The following is an 11,584-nucleotide window of genomic DNA, read 5'->3' on the forward strand; positions in this document are numbered from 1 at the left end:
AGCGGTTTTAGATGGGGGAAAAATCGGGCAAGGAATGCTCGCCTCATATCGTCTCATGAAGTGATGGAACCGACTTCTAGGGAATGGAACCAAGCGCTAGCTCTATCCCTTAAGGAAAAGGGAAAGAGATGAAGTCTTACGGCTTCTTGGTTCTCTTTTATGGTACCACTGAGTCTTAGGAAGGAAGAAATATGGAGATTTGGATCCTCAGTGGGTGATCCAGAAAACTGATTTTGCTGCACCAAATTGAGTAGTGCAGGCTTGATTCCGAAGTTATTACCCGCAACCGTTGGGTACATGATAATAGCTTGTGGCTCTTCCGTTGAAGGAGTAGCATACTCTTTGAGAGTGCGTTCAGCCATAGCAGTATTATTTTGTGCCTCTCTCTCTTTTTCTTATGCAATAACCTTTCGATCTCAGGAATAAATTCTCCGAGACTTTTACTTCTTCGCATAAGAAACCGAGAACCCAAGAAGTTAGTGGTAATACGAAAGAAAAAAGTAGAAGAAAAGAGGAAGAGAAGAGAGTTCTAATCACAAAGAAAGAGTTAATCAAATTAGTTTACTCCCCGGCAGCGGCGCCAAAAACTTGATGAGATAAAACAGCAAGTGCACGGTCTTACCGAAGTAGTATAAAAGAGTATCGTTCTGACAGGGAGTAGTTCAACTTAATTAACCTTTTAGAGATGATTAGAAGAGAGAAGAGAATTGTAAGTTGGGGTTTTTTTTAGCGTTTGAAAAGATAATAATAAAAAGAGCCTTGGATCGTTGGTTTCGTCTAAATAACAAGTCCTTCTCAAATCAAAACTATAAGCTTATAATGTTATGTTAGACCTAATTTCTCAAGACAGTTTCTCTTATGTTCCTCTAGAAACCAAGCCAATTTCGTTGACTTGATTACTATTAGATTTTGGTTCCTCTAACAACCAAGCCTATTTCGCTGACTTGATTGTTATTAGTTCCCTTGAAGATCGAAACTATATGTCTCACAGATTGCAAAGCCTATTTCGCTGACTCTGCAATCCTTGTCTGAATTCACTTGTTCGAATATCAAAGCTCCACTTTCGTTTTATGAATTGATATTTGGAATAATGGATAAACAATTATCAAACTCTCCACTTTCGTTTCCACAGTTTGATAATGGTTGATCCATGTTAAAGCGGTGAATTCGGATAAGAAATTAGGGTTACATAAGATTAAGGCTTAGAGCTTGGTTTGATTATGATTATGTCATTTAGACTTATCCAACAATCCCAAGACAAGGAGAAGTCTACTCACTCATGTTCATCGTAGACATGGGGGAAAAGAGAGAAAGCATGAAAGTAAATGACAAGAAAATAAAGGAAAAGAAAAGAACTTTAATTAGAAAAGCAATTGTCACTTATTGTATTCCAAGTAAAGATGAATATTTGTGATGGAAGGCTACTCTATTTATAGCATTTGTTCGACTTAAAATCTAAGCTATTACATTCGGGCTAAAAATAAAGTAGCTTAAAATCTAAGCAAAAGCAGCAAAAGTGACTCTGGAGGGTGGCACGGCCGTGCCAAAGCTAGCACGGGCCGTGCCAAGCTTCTGACTTGGGGGAGACATATTTTTGTCTCTCAATCTTCATATTTTTGCATCCAATCGGCTCCAAGTCCCTTTCTTTTGCTCCAAAACTCAATCCATCCAATATTCTTTCCTGAAATATAATAAAATGCAATTTAAAGTAAACTATCATAAAAAGGAAATAATACTAATATAAAATCAAATAAAATCTAAATAAAACTAAACTAAAAAGCATATTAAAATAGTCAATAAATGACTCAGCAACACTCTGGAGAAACTAGACAATTGGGGGAGAATGAAATTGGGAGACTTGTCTCAAAAGGTCAACAAGGCTCAAGAATCCTTAATTTCTCTCAAAAATCACATTCCTGATGAGGATTGCATTCAGCAGATCAAAATAGAAGAAAAAGCTCTAGATGATTTATTAGTTATAGAAGAATTATGGTGGTCACAGAGAGCTAAAGTTCAGTGGTTAAAGTATGGAGATCTTAACACTAAATATTTCCATTATAAAGCCAGTCAGAGAAAAAGAAAGAACACCATACATTATATTACTGACATCAATGGTAAAAATTGGAGGGATACCTATCATATTCATCAAACCTTTCAGAAATATTTTCAAGACATTTTCACCAGTGTTAAACCTTCCCTTAATTCTGAAGACTTTCATGGGGTTGCTAACATAATTAATCAGGAGATGAGGACTCAAATGGAGGCTGAATTCACAAGTACAGAGGTTATCCATGCCATTCACCAACTTAAAAGTAATTCAGCACCTGGACCAGATGGTTTTTCAGCTTTGTTTTATCAAAAATTTTGGCACATTGTTGGTAATGATGTTCTAGAATTAGGTACTGTTTGGCCAGGCTTTTTTTCGGTCTAAAAGTTACTTTAAAACAAAGTTAAAATAAAGCTCTTTAAGAAAAAGGCTAAAGCTGTTTGGTTTCTTTATTTTTTTTTTAGTTCTAAAGTTATTTTTGAGTTAAAAGCTGTTTGGCAAAATATTGTTTATTATTTTTTGGTGGTGTCTGGGGTTCGAACCCGGGACCTTGCATATATTTATGCATTGTCTATAAATAAAAAAACTTTGAATTCATTATGAATTAACATAATAAATAAAAAAATATCTAAAATATTTTTTGAAGGGAAAAAATGTTTAAAATATAAAAGATATATTTTTACCAATACTATATTTACTCAATGACGTTTATTTTGTGTAACATGAATACAAATTTGTATCATCATATAAACGACTTGTTAAATATTTAAATAGGAGAAATAATTTAAGGAGGCTCAAATAATAACATAAATAATATCAAAGTAGTTTGGAAAATTAAAAACAATAATCATCTTTTTTTTTTAAAAAGACATAAATCATCACAAACTCAAACATTTCTACTCTCCATCAACGTACGCAACTTCTATTTGATTTCTAACTTCATTCATGTAGCCTCCATCTTGCACTCTTCCTGGATTATATGAACTGATTTCTTCATTTATATTGCTTTATTCGTCACGCTCAATCATATATTCAGAGATAACATCTATAATATGTATATGTGTGTGTGTGTGTATATATAATGAGAATAATTGGTTTTTTCTTTTCCAATTATACTATATAACACATTTTGTTATAACAAATTTTGTTATAAGAATACCATATTTTTAGTGTTGGTCAAAAAGATAAGAATTTATATTATATAATATTATATTTGTTACATTGCTGGTGTCATTGAAAAAGATATGTTTAGTTTTTTTAATAAGAAAAAGATATGCATAGTTTGTTACAAAACAAATGTGTAAATTATACATAAGTATAATTTTTTTAGGCAACTACACTTGTACTTTTAATTAAAATCAAAATTTTATAAAAATAATTATACGCATTACACAACACTAACAAAAATTATACGCATTAGCATAACAAAAAAAAAACAGAAAGAGGAACATAAAGTATTACTCTAAACGCTAATGTGTGTGTGTATTTCCGTGGTTGAAGAAAGGGAATAAAAATATTCGGTGTCATTCATTGACATCGTGAATACAAATATTTGCGAGGTTGTGATGATCAAAAGATATTGAAATTAATATATAAGTGATAAAAAGATAATAAAATTTCTTAAAAAAATAGATAATAAACTTAAATGGAACCTCATTAAAAAATTAAATGGACCGGTTAAAAAATAAATAAATAAATAAAATGGAAGAAAAAAACATATTGAAAAAATAAAACAAAAGGTTGCCGGCGGGAGTTGAAGAGAGGTGCTTGTGAAATAAATTGGGGAGAAATAGTTTTTTGAAGTAGCATTCAACAACTTTTGGTTAAAGCTCATTCCATTCAATTTTATGCATTCTAAAAAAAGTACTTTTTTTCGAAGGTACTTTATTGATATTGTGTTTGGCCTAACTTCTCCTTAAAAACGTAGAAAAGCTGGAAAAAAGCCGGGCCAAACGGTACCTTAATAAAGGATACAACCCTGATCTCATTAATCATACCTTCCTGAGCCTTATCCCCAAAATTGCTAAACCATCCCTTCCTTCAGAATTTCGTCCCATTAGCCTCTGTAATGTCCTAATGAAAATTGTTGCCAAGGTCATAGAATCAAAACCATCCTTCCTAAGATTATTCATGATTCTCAAAGCGCCTTCTTACCAGGAAGATTGATAACAGACAACTCTCTTATAGCTTTTTAAGCTTTTCACTATCTCAAAAGGGCCAGAAAGAAGAACAATGGGTCTGTTGGTGTAACACCCCGTTACCCAAAAGTAATTAAATAATTAAACATACATCAGAGTAAATCCCAAACGGGCATGTCACACTACATTTTCAAATTTTTCTTAAATAGAATATAAAACTATTTAATTAAACCTCAATAATCTGCAGCGGAATATTTGCATTAAGAGCAACAACATTAACTGTTTAATTCTCCATGATAATCCTTGGCACAAAAGCCTCAACAACATAAATTCAACCACTAAAAAAAAGGGCTACAACATCAAGTTTCAAAATATGATACATAAGGAATGAAACATAATTAAAGTAAACCCATCCCAAATGTATCAGAGCCCTAGACACTTGAGCCACCACCAACTACTCAGGATCACCTGCAAGTTACCCATAGGAAGGACAACATTTTCAAGCAGAAGGGGTGAGATTCACAACAATAAGATATAGATATTAAAATTCGTCAATTGAATCTAACACCCTAAATATAATCAGTTCATCATCATATATTCATAAATATATACTTCATAAAACAACATCATCATCATCAAATCAAATCATCATCATATATGTATAAATATATACTTCATCTAACAAACAACATCATCATCGTCAATATGACAACTACAACCAACAACACCGACTCATGCAAAGGTCATGACCACACCGCTAAAACAACACCCTAGACTCCTTGATAAATGCAAATATGCATGTGGTACCATATTCAGGGCCGTGACCCACACCGCTGTCGAATGGTTAAAGCATTCTCATCAGGACCTAAGTCCTCACCGCTCAACACCGCTTTTGAACAACTAGTGTTCCACCGCTTTGAACGACAAGGCGTTCCAGAGCCGAAGCTCTCCCACTTTGATGCTATGCAACTACCCAACCTGTGTATATCTACATACAACTCAACAAATGCATATATATGTATATGACTCAACTCTCCATAACTCCACACTTGTATGATTTAATGAATGTAAACATACAACACAGTCATCAATGGTTCATCATTAATCAATCCAACAATCCAGAAAAATGCACAATTTATCTTAATCATGTTCATACATCAAGCTCCATTCAAACGTTCAAACAGAATTCAACAACTCAAAGATATTAGTAATCAACAACATCAATTATATTAGCTTAGATACATTGAGAGACTATACCCTTATAGACAACTTCCATCCCTACCCCAAGGACCACTCATGAACTCATTAGACCCTTATACAACGTTATATCTTTCCTAAAAACATCTCTATACGTTTAGGATAAAGTCTCTACACTTAGGAAGAAGTTTGGAAGCATTTGGAGTGAAGAAAATTGCATTTTAGGGTTTATGGTAAGACAGCATCACTCATACTAAAATTACACATTTTCTGTCAAAATCGCCTCATGATCACTAGAATCGCCTCATGATTTCGACAGCATCAGACATACTAAAATTACAGTTTTTTCTGTCAAAATCGCCTCATGATCACTAGAATCGCCTCATGATTTCGACAGTATCAGACATACTAAAATTACAGATTTTTCTGTCAAAATCGCCCCATGATCACTAGAATCGCCTCATGATTTCGACAGTATCAGACATCCTAAAATTACACATTTTCTGCGATTTTCTACCATGGGAACCTCCTTGGCTCCATCTCTTAACCCTAAACTCTCCAAAATCATCCATAAACATCACCATATGATTACCCTATCATTAAAACGTTAACCCATCACTAACCTACCTGATTAACCACTCTTTTCACCATTCAATTCTATGGTTTCTGCACTTTTTCATTCAAAAATCAATAATCAAAACCTAATCCCAATTTCTCAATTTCTACCAGAAACATCTTAAATCAAAATCAGAATTACAATCTATACTATTGAAAGTAAATCTCACCCTTACCTTAGTTTTGCAGAAAATCGCACGACACACGGTTGATTTTGGCTCTACTTGTTCTTCTCTCCCCTTGTTCTTGGTTTTCTCTCCCAAAACTTGTTTCACGTAAAACTGCTTTTGACCTTTTCTTTTCCTAACTCCCAAAACTATAACTCCCATTTTATTTCATTAAACTCCCCTTAATTCTATTAAATCCTAATTAACTCCCTAATTTCTAAAATAATAATAATTCCTCTTATTTTAGTTATTATTATTATAAACTATATAATAAAATACACACAACACATAAATCACCAAAAATCATATAAAATCACATATGAGACTCCAAATAAATCAAAATAAAATAAAATAATAACTAGGGCGTTACAACTCCCCTTTTATTTCATTAAACTCCCCTTAATTCTATTAAATCCTAATTAACTCCCTAATTTCTAAAATAATAATAATTCCTCTTATTTTAGTTATTATTATTATAAACTATATAATAAAATACACACACCACATAAATCACCAAAAATCATATAAAATCACATATGAGACTCCAAATAAATCAAAATAAAATAAAATAATAACTAGGGCGTTACAGTTGGCATCAAACTTGATATTGCTAAAGCCTATGACATCTTGGAATGAGATTTTATAGAAAAAACTCTTACTGTTATGGGCTTTCCTAACTCTATGGTTTCCTTAATTATGACTTGCATCAGAACTGTCTCTTTCTCAATTCTTATTAATGGCCAACCAACAGATAAATTCCAGCCCCAAAGAGGTATTAGACAAGGAGATCCTCTATCTCCTTATATTTTCATCATTTGTGCTGAAGTCTTATCTGGACTTATATCAGAAAGTCAGGAAAAGGGGTTGATTCATGGTATCTCTATGGCTACTAATGCCCCTAACATCACTCATCTTCTATATGCTGATGATAGTTTGCTTTTTTGCAAAGCTAGTCCCAAAGAGGCTTTGGTTATTCATAATATTCTTAAGAAGTATCAACATATGTCAGGTCTGAAAGTCAATATGGACAAATCTGAGATGGTTTTTAGTCCTAATATTGATCATATTACTAGAACCAGCTTTCAAGCCAATCTTCCTGTCAAAATTAGTAATTCTATTTCAAAGCTAAATACTACCCTTTACATGATGTTCTTAAAGCTTCTGCTGGCTCTAATCCTAGTTATGCTTGGAGAAGTATCTCTCAAGCTATTTGGATTATCAATAAAGGTAGTGTTTGGAAAATTGGTAATGGGAAAAAGGTTAGAGTTTTTGAGGATAATTGGCTTCCCTTTCAAAATGGTTTCAAAATTCTATCTTCAGGAAACATTCCCAATAACCAACTTAGGGTCCATGATCTTCTTCAAGACAACCCTTTTGACTGGAATTACTCTCTCCTACATGCTATTTTCTCTCCTATAAATATTATTCAAATTACTCAACTTCCTATCATTCACAAGCAGAAAAATGATGAGCTAATGTGGATGTATGACAAAACAGGCAACTATACGGTTAAAAGTGGCTATCTAGCCATTCAGACTTGGAAGTCTCAGGACAGTTAAGCTTAGTAAAAATACAAATTGGAAGAAACCAGATCCAAACACCTTCAAGGCTAATTGTGATGCAAACTTACAAATGCAAGGCAGGTGGGGTTTGGGGTGCATTATTCACAATTCTGCAGGTCAAGCTATGACCTCCGCAACGTGGAGCAGAAATGGTTTCAACTGTGCAGCTACTGCCGAGGCCTATGCCATTCTCGCAGCCATGCACCTTGCGCTGACATCTGATCTTAAACATATGATCTTTGAAAGTGATTGTGAAGCTGTTATTCGCAAGCTCAATAGAGGGATAGAAAAGGACATAGATATATCTTATCTGGGGTCAGTTTTAGAAGAAATCTGGAAAATTAGTGAGAAGTTTGACATGTGTAGCTTCCGGTTTATCCCTAGATCAGGAAATAGAGTGGCTCATTGTCTGGCCCAATAGTACTTGGAAGGATAATGTTCCCCCAAGTTTATTATTTGTACTTTCATGATTTAATTCTTTAATAAAATCTAGTTTTATTTCAAAAAAAAAATATTATGGAAAAAATTATTAATATAATACTCCCTCCGTCCTGAAATTACCCTTTTACATTTATGGAGCATGAACATTGAAGTTCAATTACCTAAGCGTGTTTAAGGAGTATTGGAATTTGAATGCCACTAATATTAAGTACCTGCAATAATTAAGTGTATTGGAATCATGGTTTACGGTATTGAAATCAACAGGATTACAACTATTTAGTGTATTGAAATCACAAATAGTACACGTGATTAATAATGTACCACTGATGAAGTGTTTTTGTTTTCAATGTGTGTAAGGGTAAATTAGGAATATTGAATTTTTATTTGATAAAATTTAGAGTAGTCAATGAATAATGATTGATTTTCTTAATAAGTGTGTGTTTTTTTTTTGCTTATATTTCAGGACGGAGGGAGTAATAAATAATATTGTCCTAGAACTTTTCCAATTGCTAAAAAGAAAACAACTTTCTCAAATCCATTCAGATCTTCATCTATCGTGAAACACCTTAACCTTAGACCACCATTCAAACTCAATCGAACCTTAAACCTTCCAAGTCAAGTGACAATCGCTCCAAAACATCTAAACCATGTGAAATCAAGTGAGATCTGTTCACTAAAATTGTTCCAGAAACCCTAATCCTTCTTCAAACCCACGTTCCTCTTCAAATCCTAAATTGTTACTTAGCTCTTCCAAAATCAATCCTAGACCTTTCCAATTGCATCTGAAGTGTAATCACATCAGAAGCGTTTTTCAAACAGCTTCTGAAGTGGTCTCAGAAGAAGATTTTATCTTAGAGAAAAAGAAAACACAATTCAACCCCCTCTTCTTGTGTTTTTCTCACCTTCAGATTATGTTGTGATGTATATAATTATTATTATTAAGTAATGATTATGTTGTGATTTATATGATTATTATTATTAAGTGATGATTATGTTGTGTTGTATATGATTATTATTATTATTAAGTGATCATTATATTGTGTTGTTTAAGTTATTATGAGATGATGATTATGATTTGATTATTATGTGTTATATGATGATGTTTATAATGTGATGAATATGAAGTTAATGATAATTAGAAGTTGGTTGAGTTATTAAGAATTATTATATGAAGGATTATTATTACTAATAGATGAAGTTATTTATGTTGTTAAATATAATTAATGAATTATATGCTTGATATTATTGTTTTGTGAAACCTCACCCCTTCTGCTTGGAAATGTTGTTCTTCGTATGAGTAACTTGCAGGTGATCGAGTTTAGATTGCTGTCGTAAGTGGATTATCTCTCACGTGTGCCTTTAGGTGCTCTGATACGTAGCGGGATGAGAGCTTTGTTGCATGCTTTTCTATTCCTTACGTATTGCTTATGAATTTACATGATTAAGTTGTTAATTGGATTTTTATGAGATACTTTGATGAGACCTTCGTGCCAAAATTATTTTAGATTTTCGAATAAATTCCGCTGCGAAGTATTAAATATTATGTTGTTGAATTTTGAAGGAAAATTAGTTAATTATTCCATTTTTATTTTTAAGAAAAGAAGTGTGACATTCCGTTTGTGATGAATACTCTGATCGTTTAAATGAAATTTTTACGTTGGGAAAACAGGGTGTTACAATTGGTATCAGAGCAGGTCGGTCCGTCCGGTCAAGTAGTTGAGTCGAGTAACAATTGTATTACTATCTTTATGCTGTTTGATTGGTTCTTGTTGTGTTTCTGATTAATAGATATGTTTATTATGTGATCATGTTTGATTGACTAACTTTGATGTGGTTTACATGTTTTGTTGAAGTTTCTATTTGGCTATATATGGTTTAAGATGGTTAGGCAATAATTAAATTCCTTTTCTTGCGTGCTTTGAATTTCGATGACGAAATTCTTTTAAGGGGGTAGAGTTGTAACGCCCTCTTTGAATTATTTGTTTTATTTGATTATTTTATTGAGTTTAGAGTCTTTTTGAATAATTTATTTGATTTATGATGATGTGTGTTATTTTTGTGTTATATGTTGATGCTTTTCATTAATATTGTCATGTTGTGAATTGCTTGTACTGTTTCTGTTGTTGTTGAATACTGATCAAGTTGCAGGTGTTGGTCTAAATTGTAAAGTTATAAGTTGTCGTTCCAAAGTATTGAAGTCATATAAGTTGTTGATGTTGTTTAAGTTGTGAGTTGTCGTTCTAAAGTATTGGAGTTTTAAGTTGTCGATGTTGTTCCAAAGTACACAAGAAAAACAAACAATCTCAGCAGAAGCATCATTCTTCTTCGGCCGTCTATCTTCGACCATTATCTGTTTTCCCTTATCAGCAGGGGCACTATAAGGCTTAGGGTGACTCTGCTGACCCTTAGTCTTCCGCTCATTCACGATCTTGTAATGAGCCTTAGTATCCTCCTCGTAAATCCTGCAACTGCTCACCAGCTCGGAGAAAACTCGGATCTTCTGGTAACCAATTGCCCTCTTGATCTCAGCACGTAAACCGTTCTCAAATTTGATGCACTTTGAAAACTCAGCAGTCTCAGGAGTGTAGTGCGGATAAAACTTTGCCAATTCCACAAACTTCGCAGCATACTCAGTCACAGACATGTTTCCTTGCTTCAGCTCAAGGAATTCGATCTCTTTCTTCCTGCGAACATCTTCCGGAAAGTATCTGCTTAGGAACTCCCTCCTAAACACAGCCCAAGTCACAGCAGCACCATCTTGCTCTAGGGTAGGTAGAAGACTAACCCACCAATCATCAGCTTCCTCAGCCAACTGATGTGTACCAAATCGCACCTTCTAAACTTCAGTGCATTGCATAACACGGAAAACTCTTTCAATCTCTTTAAGCCAGGTCTGGGATCCATCGGGGTCATATCTTCCCTTGAAAGTAGGAGGATGATTCCTCAGGAAGGTCTCAAGCATCCTCGACTCAGCATTCGCACCAGCATTTGCATTTGCATTAGGTTGTTGTCCCACAGCTTAAGCTACTGCTTGTAGTGCAGCAGCTAACGCAACGTCGTTTCTTCCAGCCATCTCTTAGTTTCTACACATCAAGCAACAACAACATAAGATAGTAATATAACTATTACTAAAACTCGACACAACTCTTCTAATTGGCCGGACGGACCGACCTGCTCTGATACCAATTGTAACACCCCGTTTTCCCAACTTAAAAATTTCAATCATGTAATCAGAGTAAACAACATATAACGGGATATCACACTTCTTAAAATCTTAAAAATAGATAAATAATAATTTATCCTGCAACATAAACTTCAACATAAAGCAGCAGAATTAAATTGAATTTCATAAATTGTCTTGGCATGCAGGCCCCATCAAAACACATCATAAGTTCAGTTAAGTAACATAATAACATA

At 33.7% G+C, this 11,584-nt stretch overlaps 1 long non-coding RNA gene across 1 annotated transcript; it reads right to left on the reverse strand.

The window, feature by feature from the left end:
• Positions 1-4,404: 4,404 nt before the first annotated feature.
• Positions 4,405-8,157, reverse strand: LOC120578183 (uncharacterized). The gene is made up of 2 exons (XR_005644114.1): positions 7,795-8,157; positions 4,405-4,653 (listed from the first exon to the last, which is right to left on the reverse strand). It is a non-coding gene; the product is annotated as an uncharacterized lncRNA (long non-coding RNA).
• Positions 8,158-11,584: the final 3,427 nt, after the last annotated feature.

This window comes from Medicago truncatula, chromosome 2, assembly GCF_003473485.1.
Source record: "Medicago truncatula cultivar Jemalong A17 chromosome 2, MtrunA17r5.0-ANR, whole genome shotgun sequence".
Classification (NCBI taxonomy): domain Eukaryota; kingdom Viridiplantae; phylum Streptophyta; class Magnoliopsida; order Fabales; family Fabaceae; genus Medicago; species Medicago truncatula.